At 46.5% G+C, this 19,552-nt stretch overlaps 1 protein-coding gene and 1 pseudogene across 1 annotated transcript in view; one reads left to right on the forward strand and one right to left on the reverse strand.

Annotated features, from left to right (window-relative positions):
- The window catches only part of LOC149445466 (uncharacterized), a 109,113-nt gene that overhangs the window by 47,231 nt on the left and 42,330 nt on the right, over positions 1-19,552 (reverse strand). The gene's annotated exons all lie outside the window — the stretch shown is intronic.
- LOC149445467 (E3 ubiquitin/ISG15 ligase TRIM25-like) lies at positions 13,839-15,360 on the forward strand (annotated as a pseudogene).

The following is a 19,552-nucleotide window of genomic DNA, read 5'->3' on the forward strand; positions in this document are numbered from 1 at the left end:
TATCATCATACACACCGACCCAAACATATCATCATACACACCGACCCAAACATATCATCATACACACCGACCCAAACATATCATCATACACACCGACCCAAACATATCATCATACACACCGACCCAAACATCCTCCAGGGACAAAAGGAAGCCTCTGAGAATAAACTATTACAACTAACAGAGACCGCACAACAAAAATGTCCTCACTCCAACATCATACTGTCCTCCCTAATTATTAGTATTATACAGAATTTATAAAGCGCCAACAGTTCGCTCAGCGCTGTACATTACAAAGGGGGACAGAACAAGCAACAAACAAAACAGTAACAATACAACACAATATAATGTGATACATGAGGGGGCCCTGCTCCTTGGAGCTTACAATCTAGGAGGGAGGGGAAAGTGGTACAGAAGATACTGTAGCTGTGGGGGATGGAATGGTAGGAAGAGTGGAGGAGGTAGAAAGATTAGCAGGGGGTGGGGTAGGCTTCCCTGAAGAGGTGGGTTTTCAGGGCATGCCAAAAGGAGAGGAGGGTAGGTGATAGTGTGATGGGTTGGGGAAGGGCGTTCCAGAGGATGGGTGACACCCTGGAGAAATCCTGGAGGTGGGCATGGGAGGAGGAGACCAGGAAACTAGAGAGAAGGAGGTCTTGAGAGCAGCAGAGAGTGCGTGAAGGGTGATACTTGGATATTAGGTGTATGTATGATGTAGTTTGGGGTGGTATTATGGACAGCTTTGTACGTCAGTGTTAGGATTTTGAATTTGATCCATTGCGCAATCGGAAGCCAGTGGAGGGATTGGCAGAGGGGGGTGGCGGAAACGGAGAGGTTGGTAAGGTGAATGAGTCTGGCTGCCAAATTCAGGATAGACTGAAAGGGGGATAGCCTGTGGCGAGGCAGGCCAGTGAGGAGGGAGTTGCAGTAGTCGAGTTTTGATATGATGAGGGAGTGGATGAGCTGTTTAGTGGTTTCAGGGGTTGGAAACGTGCATATTTTGGCGATGTTGCGGAAGTGGAGTCGGCACGACTTTGTTAATGATTGGACATGGGGCTGAAAGGAAAGGTTGGAGTCCAGAATGACACCAAGTACTCTGGTCTGCGGGGCGGGTCTGATAGTGGAATTTTTGGATGTGATGGAGAAGTCAGTAGGGGGTGGTGTGTGGGTTGGGGGAAGACAAGGAGCTCGGTTTTGGAGAGGTTCAATTTAAGGAAATAGAGTGACATCCAGTCTGATACGTCGTTCAGTAGGTTGGTGATTTGGATAGAGACTGAGGGGGTAGAGAGATTTGTGTGTCATCGGCATAGAGGTGGTAGTTGAAGCTGTGAGAGTGTATGAGTTGGCCCAGGGAGGAGGTATAGATGGAGAAGAGAAGGGGCCCAAGGACAGAGCCTTGGGGGACCCCAACAGAGAGGGGGAGTGAGGGGGAGGTGGTAGCATTATAGGTAACGCTGAAAGAGCATTGTGATAGGTAGGATGAGAGCCAGGAGAGAGCAGAATCTCTGAGGCCGAGGGAGTGTAGTTTTTTGAGGAGGAGGGGGTGGTCAACTGTGTCGAAGGCTGCGGAGAGGTCCAGGAGTAGGAGTACAGAATAGTGGCCATTGGATTTGGCTGTTAGGAGGTCGTTGGAGAGTTTGAATAGGGCAGTTTTGGTGGAGTGTATGGGGCAGAAGCTGGACTGTAGGGGATCAAGGAGGTTGTTGTCGTTGAGGTGAGAGCTTAGGCAAGTGTAGACAAAGCGCTCGAGGAGTTTGGATGTGAGTGGAAGCAGGGAGATGAGTCTGAGGTTGTTCAGGTCATTGGGATCCAGAGAGGGTTTTTTAAGTATGGGGGTGATGTGTGCATGCTTCAGAGGGGAGAGGAATGTGCCGGAAGAGAGGGAGAGATTAAAGATGTGGGTGAGGGAGTGTAGTATGGAGGAGGAGGGAGGTTGTAGGAGTTGTGAGGGGATAGGGTCAAGGGGGCAGGTGGTGAGGTGGGCATCAGTGAAGACTTTGGAGACCTCCTCGATGGTAGTAAGGTCGAAGGTTTGGAGGGAGTGTGAGCTGCGGCAATGTCCTTGTGAATAGTGTCAATCTTGTTTTTGAAGTAATTGCACTAATCTCAAGGGCAGTGAGTGAGGAACTGGGTGGAGGTGGGGGCAGAGAGAGTAGGAAGTTAAATGTGGAGAAGAGTCGGCGAGGATGGGAGGAGAGGGCCTTGATGAGGGTCAGGAAGTAGGCTTGTTTGGCGGAGTGGAGGGAGGAGGTGTAGGTGTGGAAGGCAGATTTATAGCGGGAGAAGGCTTGTTGGGATCTGGTTTTGTGCCATAGTCACTCCAGGGCATGACTGCATCATTTGAGAGATTTAGTGTGATCATTCTGCCAGGGCTGGAGCGGTCGGGGTCTGATGTTTTGTGTGGTTAAAGGCACTAGTAAGTCAAGGGCTGTTGATAGCGTGTTGTTATAGGCAGTCATAGCCAAGTCGGGGCAGGACAGGGGGAGGATGCTGTCGTGGAGTTGATCAGCTGCAGAGTGGAGGGGGGCAGGGTTAAGGTTGCAGAGGTTGCAACTGGTGGTGGTAAGACATTTGGAGGGGTAGGCACTGGAGGACGAGGAGATAGAGAAGGTAATCAGGTTGTGGTCAGAGAGAGGGAAGGGGGAGTTTGTGAGGTTGTGGGGAGCACAGCGGTTGGAGAAGACAAGGTCCAGGATATTTCCGTCAGAGTGGGTGGTGGATTGTACACACTGTGCAAGTGCAAAGGAGGAGGTTAAGTGGAAGAGATGGGATGTGGACGGGTTGTCAACGTTGACAGGGATGTTGAAATCCCCAAGGATGATGGTGGGTAGCTCGGAGGAGAGGAAGAATGGTAACAAGGAGGAAAAGTCATCCAGGAAGCAGGATAGAGGTTCAGGAGGCCGGTGGATAACAGCAACCTTCAGGGGGGTAGGAGAGAATAGTTGGATGCAGTGGGCCTGGAAGGAGGAGAAGGATAGAGAGGGGGGGTTTGGGAGGACTCGGAAGGTGCTCTGTGGTGACAGGAGCAGACCAACCCCACCACCTTTATGACAGTTGGGCCTGGGTGAGTGGGTCCAGGTGAGACCTCCATAGCAGAGCGCAGCAGGGGAGGTAGAGTCAGTGGCCTGGACCCAGGTTTCCGTGATCGCTGGGAGGTTGAGGGAGTGGGAAATAAAGAGGTCATGGATGGTGGTGAGCTTGTTGCACACCGATCGGGCGTTCAGGAGTGCGCATGAAAATGGGGGGGGGGGTGGTTTTAGGAAGCAGGGGGACAGATACTAAGTTGCGATGGTTGCGGCAGGACGTGGAAGTGGGAGGGTGCTGTGTGGGTGAGCGAGGTGGTGGAGGGCCAGAGTTCGGGGAGATGTTCCCGGAGGTTTGGAGGAGAAGGGTGAGAAAGGTGGCATCGGAGCGGGATGTACAGGAGTGAGCAAATCTGCCAGTGGAGGTGTTCGGGTCTGTGGGAGGGTGGAGTGTTAGGAGGAGGTGGTGGGTGCCGTAGAGGGGCGAAGGAAGCAGTGAGGACACAATATACAATTGTCTGGGAGGAGCAGAGTGATATAGAGAATAGATTTTGGGAACGGAGGAGAGGAATATGAGAAGGAGTGGAAGAGGCATTTAAGGGTGGCAGATAGGAGTGGTGGGAGGCTTGGCTGTCGATAGTCCAGTGTGCAGTGGCGTATCTTGTTGCTGTGGCTTCTAGTAGCTGGGTAGTAGGGGAGTAAGGAGGGGGAATGGGTGAGGGTGGATGGTTTCCAGGGGCGCTTGATTGTAGACAGTCTGGTGAGCAGTGGGGTCTCTTGTTGTGGTGTCTTACATCAAGGGTTCGTGTCTTTAGGTCGAGCAGAGATGGGGGTTGGTGTGAGTAGTCCCTGGGTGGACGGATCTGGATCATTGTGCGGCTGTTACTTGTCCTTTGGGTTGAGCTGGGTTGGGGTCGGTGTGAGTGCTGTCAGGGTGATCAGGTCAGGAGTGATGTGTGGCTGCAACTTGCGTGTGCTCCTGCGGAGACATGCTTGGCAGGGTTCAGGGTCCAGGTGGAAGTCCCAGGGTGCTGGTGCTGGTGTGTGGGTTGACTGTGGTTTCCTTGGAGCCTTGTGTGCTCCTGTGGCCCTCTAGGTTCTAGTGGTATCCCCTGGGTTTGTGGTGGCAGCTTTGTTGGGGGTGATGGCAGCTTCCCCTCATTGTGGAGAAAAACGGCGGTGTGGCAGCATCCCGGAGGTGATGGCAGTTTTGCCTTCTCTCAATTGTGCTTGTGGGCGCTGTGTGCCAGCGTTAGTGGGTGCCGTAGGGTCAGGCGTCTGTGGGAGCGGCAGGGTCTGGCACCTTTAGGTGTTGTAGGGCCCGGCATGTGCTGTAGGCCGCATGGCAGGCTCACATGATGGGCCATGGGGTTGTGCGGTGGTGGGGCACGGGGGCGGCTTTGTAGCACATGGTGGGGAGCAGGGGTGCTGAGTTGGTGGTGGTGGCTTACCCTGTCCATTTTGGTGGTGGTGGATTTCCCTCACAGGGTGGGGGTGGTGGAAGTGTCTTTAACCCCTCTGGCTGGAGAGGAGGCGTCCTGGTTCTCAGTGGCCCGTTTTGGTGGTGGTGGCCGTGCGGGTGGTGGTGCTGCCATGCAGGCTCCCTGTAGGTGTCATGGGGGGTGCGCCTTGGTGGGCCACAGCAGGCCATGCGAGGCTGGGTGCTGGAGTGCTGCACTAGTCCTGGGCAGTTATAGGGTCCTGGTGGCAGAGGTAGGGCTGGGGGGCACCAATGCTTGCCCCCTGCCTGCTGCTACCCGGCGGTAGCTTATATGCAGGCTGCTTGTGTGCAGCTAATCAGGTTGTGGGTGGTTTGTCTGGAGGGCCGGTGGATTCGGGAGGCCGGGCCAGGGCTGCAGGGACAGGCACCGTGGAGGCTTGGGCGGCGGCTTCACTTCTTAGAGGGCGGTGGCTTCCCCTCTCCTGGTGTGTCTAGGGCCCGAGGAGCTTGGATGTGGCCAGCGGTGACGGCGGCGGCAAAGAACCGGGCCGTGTGGTGATGAGACCAGCATGGCGGCAGCGGCAGAGATTCGGGCCACGTGGTGATGGGACCAGCGTGGCAGAGGTGGCGGATAGGGCACAGTGGTGGATCACGTGGCACCACTCCCTCTCCAGGTACAGGGGGGGTCAAGGAGGGTCGGGGTGGCCGCTGTTAAGTCAGTTTAGCTGGTGGGAGTTAGATGGAGTTTGGGGGCGACCGGAGCTCTGGGTCATGCGGCTGCTCTGACCGCCATATTGGCCTCATCAGATTTAAGGATGGACATTCCAAGGATGAACATAATAAACAATATAAAACTCAGCGAATCAACACAGAGCTGGCAGATAAAACCAGGTCAGAGCCTACCATTCACCTGACACAACATCATTCCATCATGACCCAACACCTCTATGACTACAAACACCTCAACTAACAAGGGGGCAGTCAACTAGCAAGAGAACTCAAAGACATTGTACTGAATGGAACTCACAACCCGGGATCTGGCACAAACCATCTCAGATGGACACAATGGGGCTGATTTACTAAAACTGGAGTGTGCAAAATCTGGGGCAGCTGTGCATGGGAGCCAATCAGGTTCTGACTTCAGCTTGTTCAATGAAGCTTTGACAAAAAACCTGGAAGCTGATTGGTTCCTATGCAGAGCTGCACCAGACTTTGCACTCTCCAGTGTCTCATTGTCATCACATGCTGTGTCCATAATGACCACCCATCCCCCCTTATCAGCTGGCTTCAATGTTATATCTCACCTTGCTGCTAATGATGGCAATGCACCTTTCTCCTCAATGGTCCCATTATTAGGATATGACCCCAGAGTTCCTGATTATAGACTGTCATACGTCACCATCTTTATCATCCAAATGAAGAAACATTTCTGCTGCTGAATATGTAGTGGGTGGTGGAAACTTCCATTTTATCTGTAAACCTCAGACAGACCTACTCAGTGGTGTGACTACAGATGATCCCTCAATATCGCCTCTCCAAGAATAATGTACCTTCAATCTAATATTCCTGAAACATCTATACAAGTCCTGTGCCAACAAAAACTTCTTCATGATACCTTTAGGGCTAAAGCCCAAACCTTTCCCCAGAAGGTCCATCTTCCCCGATGTCAGTCCAGCTGAGGAGAAGGTGAGAATTCCGTCTATTTCTGTTGATGAATCATCTGTTGGGATGGTTGGATGAGTGGGAGATCCCTTGTTGCAGCGTTGATGTTTCCTACCTCCCCTGTGGCCGGATCTCTGCTGTTTCCTTGATTCCGATGTACAATACGAGGTGGGTGTTGTCCCTCTATAGATCCTAATAAAGTGCCTCCAGCATAGGAGGGAAGTGATGGGTCAGAGGCTGTAGAAGAAGCTCTAGTGAGCAGTCTAGATGGACGAGGTGAGTCTTGTGTAGGTGGTGCTCCAAGAGTACGCCTGATTAGTAGACGTTTAGATGTTGGACTCCTTCAGCTGCTCGGCTGACAATGCAGACTGCAGTGTAGACTCCACCTGTGTGATCTGTACAGCCAGAGCAGCTTCTTCCTTCTGGAGAAATGAAACTGGAGAACAATGGAGCTTTTGTTTAGGACTTGTGTAAACAGACCATTGAACTCCTCCCTGTAGGCAAACAGACCATTGTCCTCCTCCTTGTAGGCAAACAAAGTTGGGGTCAGTTTACCTCCTAGCCACCTTGGAATACACTGTGCTTTCTAATATTCAGCTAAAGTTATCTTTTTTACATAGACAAGACAGTTTTTTTTTTAGGAACTTCTCAGGAGGACTTTGATCTGGTGTCATTTACCCAAAAAAAACCCTTCCCCTCTTCCACTAAGAACACCCTCTCCCCCCACAGAGGACACCCTTCCTCCAGTAAAAACACCCTCTCCACTGAGAATACTCCCTTCCTCTCTTTTCCTCCTCTGATGACACCCCTCTCTCTCCTTTTCTGCACTGGGGACACCTTTCCCCCTCCCCTTCTGAGGACACTCTCTCCCTAGTGTTGTCACCCCTCCCCCACTCAAGACACTCTTTCCACTGAGATCATTCCCTCCAGATTAACACGTTGCCGCCCAACCTATAGCCAGATGGTGGCCAGGCGAATAACTCGTCCCTCCGGGTGGACACCATAAGGCGTCCTTCCCGGAGAGTGTATTGCGCATGCCCGCAAGGCCACGCTGTGGTGTGGTCTGTCACCAGCCGTGTACCTCGGACACGGCCGATAACAGATATGTGCTCCTTTGCCAGTACCATGTGACCTGCTGTGACCAATCACAGCAGGTCACATGATAGTTGTATGCAATGGATGGCTTCCTTTCACGCCATCCATTGTATACAAGTGTGTCTAGCTGTGAATGGTCACAGTGATCACATGCACAAGCTGGGCCAATCACAGCCCAGCTGTGTCATGTGATTAGCTGTGGCCAAATCACAGCTAAGCACAAAAAAACCCTGAATGAATCGATTTCATTCAGGTAAATGTTTGCTTATAGCAAAGTAATTCTTTGCTATAAGCAAATTGTGTAAAAAAAATATATATATAGATCACTTCCCCAAAGTAGTACAACGTTACTATGGTAATATTGTACTACTTTGGTCATAGTGAAATATGAAAAAAATCTAAAAAAAATAAAAAAAGTGTAATAAAAAATTAAAACTAATAAAAAAAATAAAAAAAGTATAATTTTTTTTGTTCATACTGTCACCAGTCAGTGTCCCTGATCACCGCTATGCCAGTTATATGATGACACTATACTGCACTGGTGACAGTATGTAAAAAAATAAATAGTGCAAATAATTTTTTTTATTTTTTTTCATTTTTTTAAAAAATATGACAAAAAATTACAACTTCAAAAAACTTGCCACGCCTCTTATGAAATACGTCGGACTGTCTACTTTGCAAAAAGAGGTAATTTGGGGGATATCTGTACTGTCCTGACATTTGGGGGATATCTGTACTGTCCTGACATTTGGGGGATATCTGTACTGTTCTGACATTTGGGGGATATCTATACTGTCCTGACATTTGGGGGATGTCTGTACTGTCCTGACATTTGGGGGATATCTGTACTGTCCTGACATTTGGGGGATATCTGTCCTCTCCTGACATTTGGGGGATATCTGTACCGTCCTGACATTTGGGGGATATCTGTACCATCCTGACATTTGGGGGATATCTGTACCATACTGACATTTGGGGGATATCTGTACCGTCCTGACATTTGGGGGATATCTGTACCGTACTGACATTTGGGGGATATCTGTCCTGTCCTGACATTTGGGGGATATCTATACCGTCCTGACATTTGGGGGGATATCTGTACTGTCCTGACATTTGGGGGGATATCTGTACTGTCCTGACATTTGGGGGATATCTGTACTGTTCTGACATTTGGGGGATATCTGTCCTGTCCTGACATTTGGGGGATATCTGTACTGTCCTGACATTTGGGGGGATATCTGTACCATCCTGACATTTGGGGGATATCTGTACCGTCCTGACATTTGGGGGATTTCTGTACCGTGCTGACATTTGGGGGATATCTGTACTGTCCTGACATTTGGGGGATATCTGTACCGTGCTGACATTTGGGGGATATCTGTACCGTCCTGACATTTGGGGGATATCTGTACCGTCCTGACATTTGGGGGATATTTGTACCGTCCTGACATTTGGGGGATATCTGTACCGTTCTGACATTTGGGGGATATCTGTACCGTTCTGACATTTGGGGGATATCTGTACCGTTCTGACATTTGGGGGATATCTGTACCGTTCTGACATTTGGGGGATATCTGTACCCTCCTGACATTTGGGGGATATCTGTACCGTTCTGACATTTGGGGGATATCTGTACCATCCTGACATTTGGGGGATATCTGTACCGTCCTGACATTTGGGGGATATCTGTCATGCACCGCCTGGCAGAGTCTCTAGCAACCCACAGCTCGGGGTTCTTCAGGGCGTGGGGTCTAAGTCCCAATCTGCTTAACGTTATGGAGTAGGTCTGGCGCTAGAATTATTGCTGTCACTACAGTGTGCACGGTGAATGTAACGTGTATCAAAATCGATGTTCACGTGTAGGCGCCCTGATATGTAGGCACCCACCACCTCCTCCTATTACTCCACTCTCACACTGACACAAACAACTCCACTAGTAGTTTCTCCTGCACATCCCGCTCCCATGCCACCTTTCTCACCCTTCTCCTCCTCCTAGCCGCGGGGGACATCTCCCCGAATCCTGGCCCTCCACCACCTCCCTCACCTGCACAACACCCTCCTGCCTCCACGTCCTACCGCAACCCCCGCAACTTAGTATCTGTCCCCCTGCTCCCTAAAATCTCCCCCCCCCTGTTTTCATGTGCACTCCTGAACGCCCGATCGGTGTGCAACAAGCTTGCCACCATCCACGACCTCTTTGTTTCCCGCTCCCTCAACATCCTAGCGATCACGAAAACCTGGATCCTGCCCACTGACTCTACCTCCCCTGCTGAACTCTACTACGGAGTACAACAACGCGCTGTTAACAGCCCTTGACTCACTAGCGCCTTTAACCACACGCAACATCAGACCCCGACCACTCCAGCCCTGGCAGACTGATCACACCAAAACCCTCAAACGACACAGTCGTGCCCTGGAGCGACTATGGCGCAAAACCAAATCCCAACAAGCCTTCACCCGCTATAAATCTGCCTTCCGCACCTACACCACCTCCCTCCACGCAGCCAAACAAGCCTACTTCCTGACCCTCATCAAGACCCTCTCCTCCAATCCTCGCCGACTCTTCTCCACCTTCAACTCTCTACTCTCTCCACACCCAGCACCTCACTCACCGCCCTTGAGATTGCCAATCACTTCAAAAGCAAGATTGACACAATTCGCAAGGACATCGCCGCAACTCACACGCCCTCTCAACCTGTCCCCTCATCCCCCCTCCCCCTCGACATAACCCGCAGGGACTTCGTCACTGCTCAAACTCCCTCCAACCCCGTTTCCCCTCCCTCAGCCACCCCCTCATCACCCCTCTCCCACGGCCCCACCACTGCTCTGACCTCCACTTCCACCTCACCCTACATTCCTCATACTGAAGCTCCCCCAACACTCCACACCTTTGACCTTACCACCATCGAGGAAGTCTCCAAGATCCTCTCTGATGCCTGCCTCACCACCTGCCCCCTCGACCCTATCCCCTCACAACTCCTACGACCTCCCTCCCCCTCCATCCTACGCTCCGTCACCCACATCTTCAATCTCTCCCTCTCCTCAGGCACTTTCCCCTCCCCTCTGAAACATGCACACATCAACCCCATACTTAAAAAGCCCTCCCAGGACCCCAATGACCCGAACAACCTCAGACCCATCTCCCTGCTCCCCTTTACATCTAAACTCCTTGAGCGCCTCGTCTACACCCGCCTATGCTCTCACCTCAACCACAACAACCTCCTCGATTCCCTACAGTCTGGCTTCCGTCCCCTACACTCCACCGAAATCGCCTTACTCAAACTCTCCAACGGCCTTCTAACCGCCAAAGCTAATGGCCACTATTCAGTGCTCCTACTCCTTGACCTCTCTGCGGCCTTCGACACAGTCGACCACCCCTTCCTCCTCAAAAAACTACACTTCCTTTGGCCCTAGAGATTCTGCTCTCTCCTGGCTCTCATCCTACCTGTCACAACACTCCTTCAGCATTTCCTATAATGCTACCACCTCCCCTTCACTCCCCCTCTCTGTTGGGGTCCCTCAAGGCTCTGTCCTCGGGCCCCTTCTCTTCTCCATCTACACCTCCTCCCTTGGCCAACTCATACACTCTCATGGCTTCAACTACCACCTCTATGCCACAAATCTATCTCTCAACCCCCCACCTCACCCCCTCGGTCTCCGCCCGAATCACACACCTGCTGAGCGACATATCAGATTGGATGTCGCTCCACTTCCTTAAACTGAACCTCTTGTATTCCCCCCAGCCCGGACCCCACCCCCCATTGACTTCTCCATCACATCCAACAACGCCACCATCAAACCCGCCCCGCAGGCCAGAGTACTTGGTGTCATTCTGGACTCCAACCTATACTTCCAGCCCCAAGTCCAATCTTTAACAAACTCATGCAGACTCCACCTCCGCAACATCGCCAAAATCCGCACGTTCCTAACCCCAGAAACCACTAAACAGCTCATCCACTCCCTCATCATATCACAACTCGACTACTGCAACTCCCTCCTCACTGGCCTGCCTCGCCGCTGGCTATCCCCGCTTCAGTCCATCCTGAATACGGCTGCCAGACTCATTCACCTTTCCAACATCTCCATTTCCGCCACCCCCCTCTGCCAATCCCTCCACTGGCTTCCGATTGGCAACAGATCAAATTCAGAATCCTAACACTGACGTACAAAGCTGTCCACCATACTGCCCCGAACTACATCACTGACCTAATATCCAAGTACCGCCCAGAATGCACACTCCGCTCCTCACAAGACCTCCTTCTCTCTAGTTCCCTGGTCTCCTCCTCCCATGCCCGCCTCCAGGACTTCTCCAGGGTGTCACCCATCCTCTGGAACTCCCTGCCCCAACCCATCAGATTATCACCTACTCTCCTCTCCTTTAGGCGCACCCTGAAAACCCACCTCTTCAGGGAAGCCTACCCTACCCCCTGCTAACTTGACCGACCTCCTCCACTCTTCCTACCACTCCATCCCCCACAGCTATCTCCTCCTGTACCACTATCCCCTCCCTCCTAGATTGTAAGGTCCAAAGAGCAGGGCCCTCGATCCCCTCATGTTTTGCATTGTATTGGTATTGTTCTGTCACATGTTCTGTCCCCCTTTGTAATGTACAGCGCTGAGCCAACTATTGGCGCTTTATAAATACTGTATAATAATAATAATATGTGCGTTTATGTTCGTACATGTGTATATGTGTGGCTCAAAATTGTTTGGTGGGTATGTTGTGTGTTTGGGTGTAACTTTATTTTTTACTTTAAAAAAAAAAAAAACAACTTTTTTTTCATTACATAGGGAACTCAAAGTCCCTTAATGTGATGATTTTTAGGTGACAGGTTCTCTTTATTGAGACATGCAGGGTTCTAAAATATCCCCAATGTCTCCTCTGGGATCCACTCAATGTATTGTGATGCCATACATTGCTGCTTGGCTATGCTAGAGAAGGTGACCCAAAAGTGACTTCACACACGTCGCCTTCCGGGCATTTCCAGCATTTCGGGGGAGGGGGGTTTGACATAAATCTTTGCATTTTGAGAATAGATATGAGCCCAAACACATTTAGAAAGGCAAATGACTGAGGCTTTCAAATGAACTTTTGAGCAATTTTTCCACCCATCTATGGCCACCTTTTTAGAAGTGATCCGAGCGGCTATACACTTTTGCAGAGCGTGGATGGGGGTCTTCCTCTGGCTGCTTCCTTCCACCATTACCGGGCTCTCCTGAGCGATCGGGGGGGGGGCCAGGGATCATCGCCATTCAGTGTGCTTAGGAGAGGCATGTTCATCCATACCCGCCTCCCCTCATATAGGAAACCAGAAATGGTGAGGATTGTGTCACTTCCGGTTTCAGTTTGTGGTTCACAAGCCATTGCTGGCTGATATCGCATCCGACAAACCAATCTCCATTTAATCAGATGCTTTGGAGGCCAGCGGAGAGATATGGTGTCTAATAGAGCCTAGAGATCTCCATGAAGAGGACCTGTCATGACCTATGATATCAAAAGGGATATTATTCATCTCTTGTGATAGCAATAAAGTTGATCAAAGAAAAAAATTTAAAGAGACAATGTATTTTTAAAAAATAAAATACTTAGTAAAATATTAAATTAATAAATATAAATTCAATTTTAACGAGAGATTTGGGGTCTAATAGAGCCTAGAGCTCTCCATAAAGAGGACCTGGCACGGCCCATGCTACACAAGGGATATTGTTCATCTCTTGTGATAGCAATAAAGTCGATAAAGAAAAAATGTAAAGGGACAATGTATTTAAAAAAAATAAAATACATAATAAAATATTAAATTAATAAATAAAATTTTAAATAAATTATAAAATAATACAAATTTAGAGCACCCTCCCCATGCTCGCGCACAAATGCGAACGCACATGTAAGTCTCACAAGCATACGGCAGCGGCAATCGCACCACACATGTGAGGTATCGGTGCAAACATCAGAGTGAGCGTAATCATTCTAGCACCAGATCTCCTGTGTCACTCCAAGCCGGTAACCTGGAAAGGCTGTTAAAGTGTTGCCTGTGGAGGACTTGTAGATACTGTAGTTTGTCTCCATTCCACAGACATGTGCAATTGTAAAAAGTGACATGTTGGGTATCTATTTACTCAGCATAACATCATCTTTTATAGTTTACCACAAAAATTGGGCATTCTATTATGTCTGTGTGCACTAAAATTCATTAAAGTGTGCTTTTTTCCCAAAAAAACTGTGTTTTAAAAATGTCAGCGCAAATATAGTTCACCTTACAAAAATTGCAACACCCAATATTTTAATCTCCAGCGTCTCCACTTTCAAAAACTGTCTAATATTTAGGGGTTCTGAGTAATGTTCTAGCAAAAAAAAGCTACTTTTTACTGGTATGTGTAAGTGTGAGAATTGGCCTGGGGGGAGGGTGATCAAAGAGAACCAATCTTGGCTGAGCTTCCACTGTTTTGTTTATCTTTTTGGGATCATTGATTTTTTTTCCAGTTGTCTTTCAGCTGTTTTATGAGCTTTGCATTTCCTTTGTGCTCACAAATTCTCAGCCTTGCTCTGTGGAGGAACCTCCCTCACTTGAACAATTGGTTCTGGAGATAAGGAGCTTTGTTGATTTCTCTGTCTTCTATCAGCGATGGCGTCCTCCGATATGAGAGCTCTGCTGGATTGTTCCATCTTCCTGAACATTTATTCGGATCCTGTCATCTTGAAATGTGGACACAGCTTCTGCCGGGTCTGCATCGATCATGTGTTGGATACACAGAAGGAGTCCGGAGGATATTCAGCAGGGGAGAGTTCCAGGAGAGACCTTCACCGTACACAATTATAACTCTGAGTAACATCTCTCAGCATTTCCTGTCTCCACCACAAGATCAAGAGAAGACCGGTGTCTCCTGTACTTACTGTGTCCACACCTCTGTACCTGCTGTGAAGTCCTGCCTGCATTGTGAGGCTTCTCTATGTGACATCCATCTGAGAGTCCACCACAAGTCACCAGAACACGTCTTGTGTGACCCCACCACCACCCCAGAGACCAGGAAATGCTCCGTCCATAAGAAGACCCTGGAGTATTACTGCATTGAGGACTCTACTTGCTTCTGTGCCTCCTGCTTTATAATTGGAGAACATCAGGGACACCAGGTGGAGACACTGCAGGAAGTCTTTTTAAAGAAGAGGAACATGACAATCTATCTTCACAAACTGATTAATAAAAGAGAGAAAACAGAAAAAGAGTCCAGAGTCTGCAGGAACTCAGGGGAAAGTACAAGACAAAGCAGATGGTGAAACAGGGAGAGTCACTGTCCTGTTCAGAGATCTCAGGAGACGTCAGGAAGACCTGAAGAAGAAAGTCCTGCGTGAGATCTCCAGGCAGGCAGAGCGGATCTTAAGCCCCATCGATGATCTGATCCAGTGCTTGGAATTCAAGATGGAGGAGCTGTCCAGGAAGATGCAACCCAAGATGGATCCATTGACTGTTCTACAGCAATCAGACACAGGTGACTGGTGTGATACTGAGGATGGAGATGAGGAGGACACAGAGAGACATGATGGAAGGGATCTGGATGTGGGGGTGATTTTCCATATGATCAGCACAGGTTTATCAGATCTAATCACTGGTGTCATTGGGGGGGTCTATATTCAGAAAGCTGTAGACATTTTATTGGATGAGGACACAGCTCATATTAATATATGCATCTCTTCTGACAAGACGACTGCAACCCAGTTGAGAGAATGCCGGCATCGCTCATATACCGAGGAGAGATTTATGGATTTTTATCAAGTTTTAGGCAGCCGAAGCTTCTTCTCAGGGAGACATTACTGGGAAGTAGATGTCCATAGATCCAATAACTGGAGAATCGGGATGTGCTACAACAGTATAGACAGGGCCGGCTTTACTCCTTGATTGGATATAATGATGTGTCCTGGACTTTGGTCAGGAGGGGTAAAAGGTATAAAGTGGTGCATGACGATAATGAGACCGAGCTCTGTTATAGTGTTTTGGTAAACGATTCCGGGTATATCTGGATCATGAGGCCGGGCAAATCTACTTCTATGTGTGTGACCCCATCCGTCATCTCCACACCTTCACCGCCACCTTCACCGAGCCCCTCTATGCTGCGTTGGGTGTTTGGCATTCATCTATATCATTGGCTTGAAGGGAGATGGGAAAAATCTAGTCTAGACAAATCTTCCAATGGGGACGCTTGTTCTGGTGGTTCCCAAGGAACTTCCTTAATTTGGAAGAACTTTCTCTCACTTCCTGTTTGGCTGACACAAGAAGTAAAGGGAAATCTGCACAATGGTGCACAGATGTAGAAAAAAATCTGACAGTGTTTTTTTTGTTGAATTCAATAAAAAACTAAGAAAAATGAACAAATAGGAACACATTTTATTAAAAATAAAGAGTACAGTGTTAAAGTTTATACCTTTGACTGTATTTTGCAAGATGACTTTTCTGCATAGGGGATGTTACCCATTTCTAATCTGTGTACTCTGGAAATATTGAACTGCTCTGTGAGTGTGGAATTGTCTCTATAAATAAAGAATTTGAAAAAAAAATAGAGAGTACATACAAATTCATTTTTTGTTGCATTTAATAAAAAAAAGAAAAATGAATAAATAGGAACAATTTTTAATGGTATTTTCACTCTTTTTTTGTTGTTGCATTTAATAAAAATATTTGCACAGCGGCTAAATGGTTAGCACTTCTGCCTGGCAGCACAAGGATGATTGGTTCAAATCCCAACCACAGCATCACCTGCCTGGAGTTTGCATGTTCTCCCTGTGCCTGCATGGGTTTCCTCTGGGACTCCGGTTTCCTCCCACACTCCAAAGACAAGCTGGCAAGTTAATTGAATCCTGTCTAAAATTGGCCCTAATATATGAATGTAAGTTAAGGACTTTAGATTGTATGTCCCTTGAGGGGTGGGGACTGATGTGAATGTACAATATATATGTAAAGAGCTGCGTAAATTGATGACGCTATATAAGTAATGGAAATAAATAATAAAAAAGGAAAAATGAATAAACAGGAACAAATTTTATAAGAAATAAAAAGAGTACATGCAAAAGTAACAATTTTACTTTGTACTGTGTGTACATATATGTATGTTTACGTATATATATATATATACATACATACACACACACATTCCTGAATATCCATGCATAGACTGGTGACAAGTCCATTTACATATTAAAAGGGAATTCCTGAAGAGTGATAGACTATGGGGACTATTCTGGTGCTAATTCTATTTAAAAGGCAAACTGTATCTGTGTGACTGTAATGAGAGAAATGGTAATGGGTCCAATGGACAATAGTATACTGTCCTGTCCAGGGTGACCAGGGTGGTAAACAATTGACCATTTCAGCAATTAACATTTTCATGATAAGATGTTTGGTAAAAAAATCAGAAATCCCTCCAGCAGGTATTAATCTGTATATGAAGGGAAGATTAACAGCTAAAGACTTTATACCCACATGGAAGGAAGATATATTTAAATATATTCTAAAAATATTCTTCCCAATATTTTGATATATATTTGAAATACTACAATTTTGGCCGTATATATATGCTGCATGTTAAAATGAGTTTTTTATATATTCCAAAATAAATTAAACATATATTCTTCAAAATTTTTTAACATATAAAAAAGTAATTTTAGCATATATGTTTACATATATTTATAAATGCATTCCAAAAATGTAGATTAAAATTTACAAAGGCATACAGTATATATGTAAATGTATTTTTAAAAATATTTTTCCTATATTTTGTAATACAAATGCATTACATCATACAATATATATATATATATTGAAATATATTTTGAAATATACTGAATATGACCAACATTGCAGTATTTAAAGTATATGTCAATATATTTTGGAAGAATATTTTTAAAATATATTTAACCACTGGACATCCTGAGGATTTACCCCCCTTCCTGTTTTTGCTGTTCGGTGCTGCACTATTTCAACTGACAATTGCGCAGTCATGCAATGCTGTACCCAAATGAAATCTATGTCCTTTTTACATACAAATAGAGCTTTCTTTCATTGGTATTTGATCACCTGTGCGATGTTTATTTTTCGCACTATAAACAAGAACAGGGCCAAAATGTTTGAAGAAAAAGGATGTTTTTTACTTTTGGCTATAAAAAATATATAGTAAACTCAAAGTTTGTTATAAATTTAGGCCAAAATGTATTCTGCTCCATGTTTTGGTAAAAAAAATCCCAATCAGTGTATATTGATTGCTTTGTGTGAAAGTTATAGCGTCTACAAACTATGGGATAGATAATGGAATTTACACAGCTTTTACTTTCTGACTGCCCATCACATTTCTTGAGGTGCTAAAATACCAGGATAGTACAAACACCCCCAAATACCAGGACAGTACAAACACCCTCAAATACCAGGACAGTACAAACACCCTCAAATGACCCCTTTTAGGAAATTAGACACCCTAAGCTATCTGCTGAGAGATATATTGAGTTCATGGAAGGTTTTTTTTTTGTTCCACTAGTTTTTGGAAAATGACAAAAACATTTTTTTGTACACAAAGTTGTCATTTAAATGATTTATTTCTCACATGAGCCATGGGTATATGTGGACTTACACCCCAAAATACATTCTGCTACTTCTACCGAGTATGGGGGTACCATACTCGGTAGTATGGTACCCCACCATAACTTGCTTTGTCTCTGGTGTCACTTTTACCTTCTATAAACAAATGAAAAGAGAAAAAAGAAGCAACGTAGAACAATTCACCTGTACATGGCAAGTAACTCTCTCCAGTACATACATAGATAGCTGACTCCGTTCAAGTAGGCCTGTGTCTACAGGATCATACACCAAGTATCGGCCTCCAATGTAGTCACCATTTAGTAGGGCACAGTTGGCCGGGTCCATTTTTAGGGGCCTAAAAAAGTTAAACCTATAAAAACCTATGACAAATGAAGTATGGGGAGTGAGTACCGGAGTATCCAGCCAGTTCTGCCAGAGAGCCATAAGTCTCCTAGGAGAAGTTAGGTTTTCATGTATTATTATGGGGTTCACCTGCTCAATCCATGCCTGGTGGGAGTATGAGTTGATAACCAGAATGCTTGGATTCGATTTGCAGGTTCGTTCAGAAAGTACATCTAAGAATCCAAAAATTACAAGCTTAATCTCAGCTAGGGAGAGACTTTGTTCAATTAAAAGAAAAACTTCAAAAACAAGTGAGAAAATGTAAATGAGAAGCTGAGAGAGGAGCTAAAAACACTAAAAATACCCCCACAGATCTATCCTAGAAATTCAGTCTAAAATGTAACAATTACACCAAGAAAACCCTCAACTGAGGGAAGAGATAATGACACCAAAGATACAAATGGAGCTCAACAATCAGGAAAGAGAATCAAAGAGGATGATTTATACAAAGTACCCATCAAGGAACAACAGACCGGTGAGACCAATCAACTTCCGAAATGTAACAAAGACCAGCAATAGCCAAGACAACTCTACTAATCCTGAGACCACAAATAGTGATGGCCGAACACCCCCCTGTTCAGGTCGCGGTCAAACATCCGAACCTACAGAATGTTCTACAGTGAATGTCAAACACGAAGAACTGAGAGGTGTCTTACCGCATCTGAGTATGAAGATACCGCTCAGTTACTAATATCCGGCATGAGTTCTATGATGAAGTCACGCCGTATTTTAGTAGTGAGACATTCATTCATGTTCCTGGTGTCAGTGGGGTTTCCTGCCGACAGCTGAATGTCAAAAGAATTGTCAGCACTGCCCAGCAATTAAAAAAAAAAACAAGCCCATCGAGACTGGTATGGATTTTGAGAGGAACCTTCCATGACAATTTTTTTTAACCATTTCCATACCGGGCACTTTTACCCCCTTCCTGCCCAGGCCAATTTTCAGGTTTCAGCGCTCTCACACTTTGAATGACAATTGCGCGGTCATACAACATTGTACCCAAACTAAAATGTTATCATTTTCTTCACACAACTAGAGCTTTCTTTTGGTGGTATTTAATCACTGTTGCAGTTTTTGTTTTTTTGCTAAATTAACGAAAAAAGACCGAAAATTTTGAAAAAACACATTTTTCTTTGTTTCTGTTATAAAAGTTTGCAAATAAATAATTGTTCTTCATACATTTAGGCCGAGATGTATTCTGCTACATGTCTTTGGTGAAAATAACCCAAATAAGGATGTATTTTTTAGTTTTTAGAAAAGTTATAGAGTTTACAAACTATGGTATAGATCTGAATATTGATCAATCCTGAAGTACTGACAGCCAATCTAATTTCTTGAGGTCCAAGAATGTCAGAACAGTACAGATATCCCCCAAA

Source organism: Staurois parvus, unplaced genomic scaffold (genome assembly GCF_062004578.1).
Source record: "Staurois parvus isolate SC_StPar_1 unplaced genomic scaffold, SC_StPar_1.0 ptg000720l, whole genome shotgun sequence".
Classification (NCBI taxonomy): domain Eukaryota; kingdom Metazoa; phylum Chordata; class Amphibia; order Anura; family Ranidae; genus Staurois; species Staurois parvus.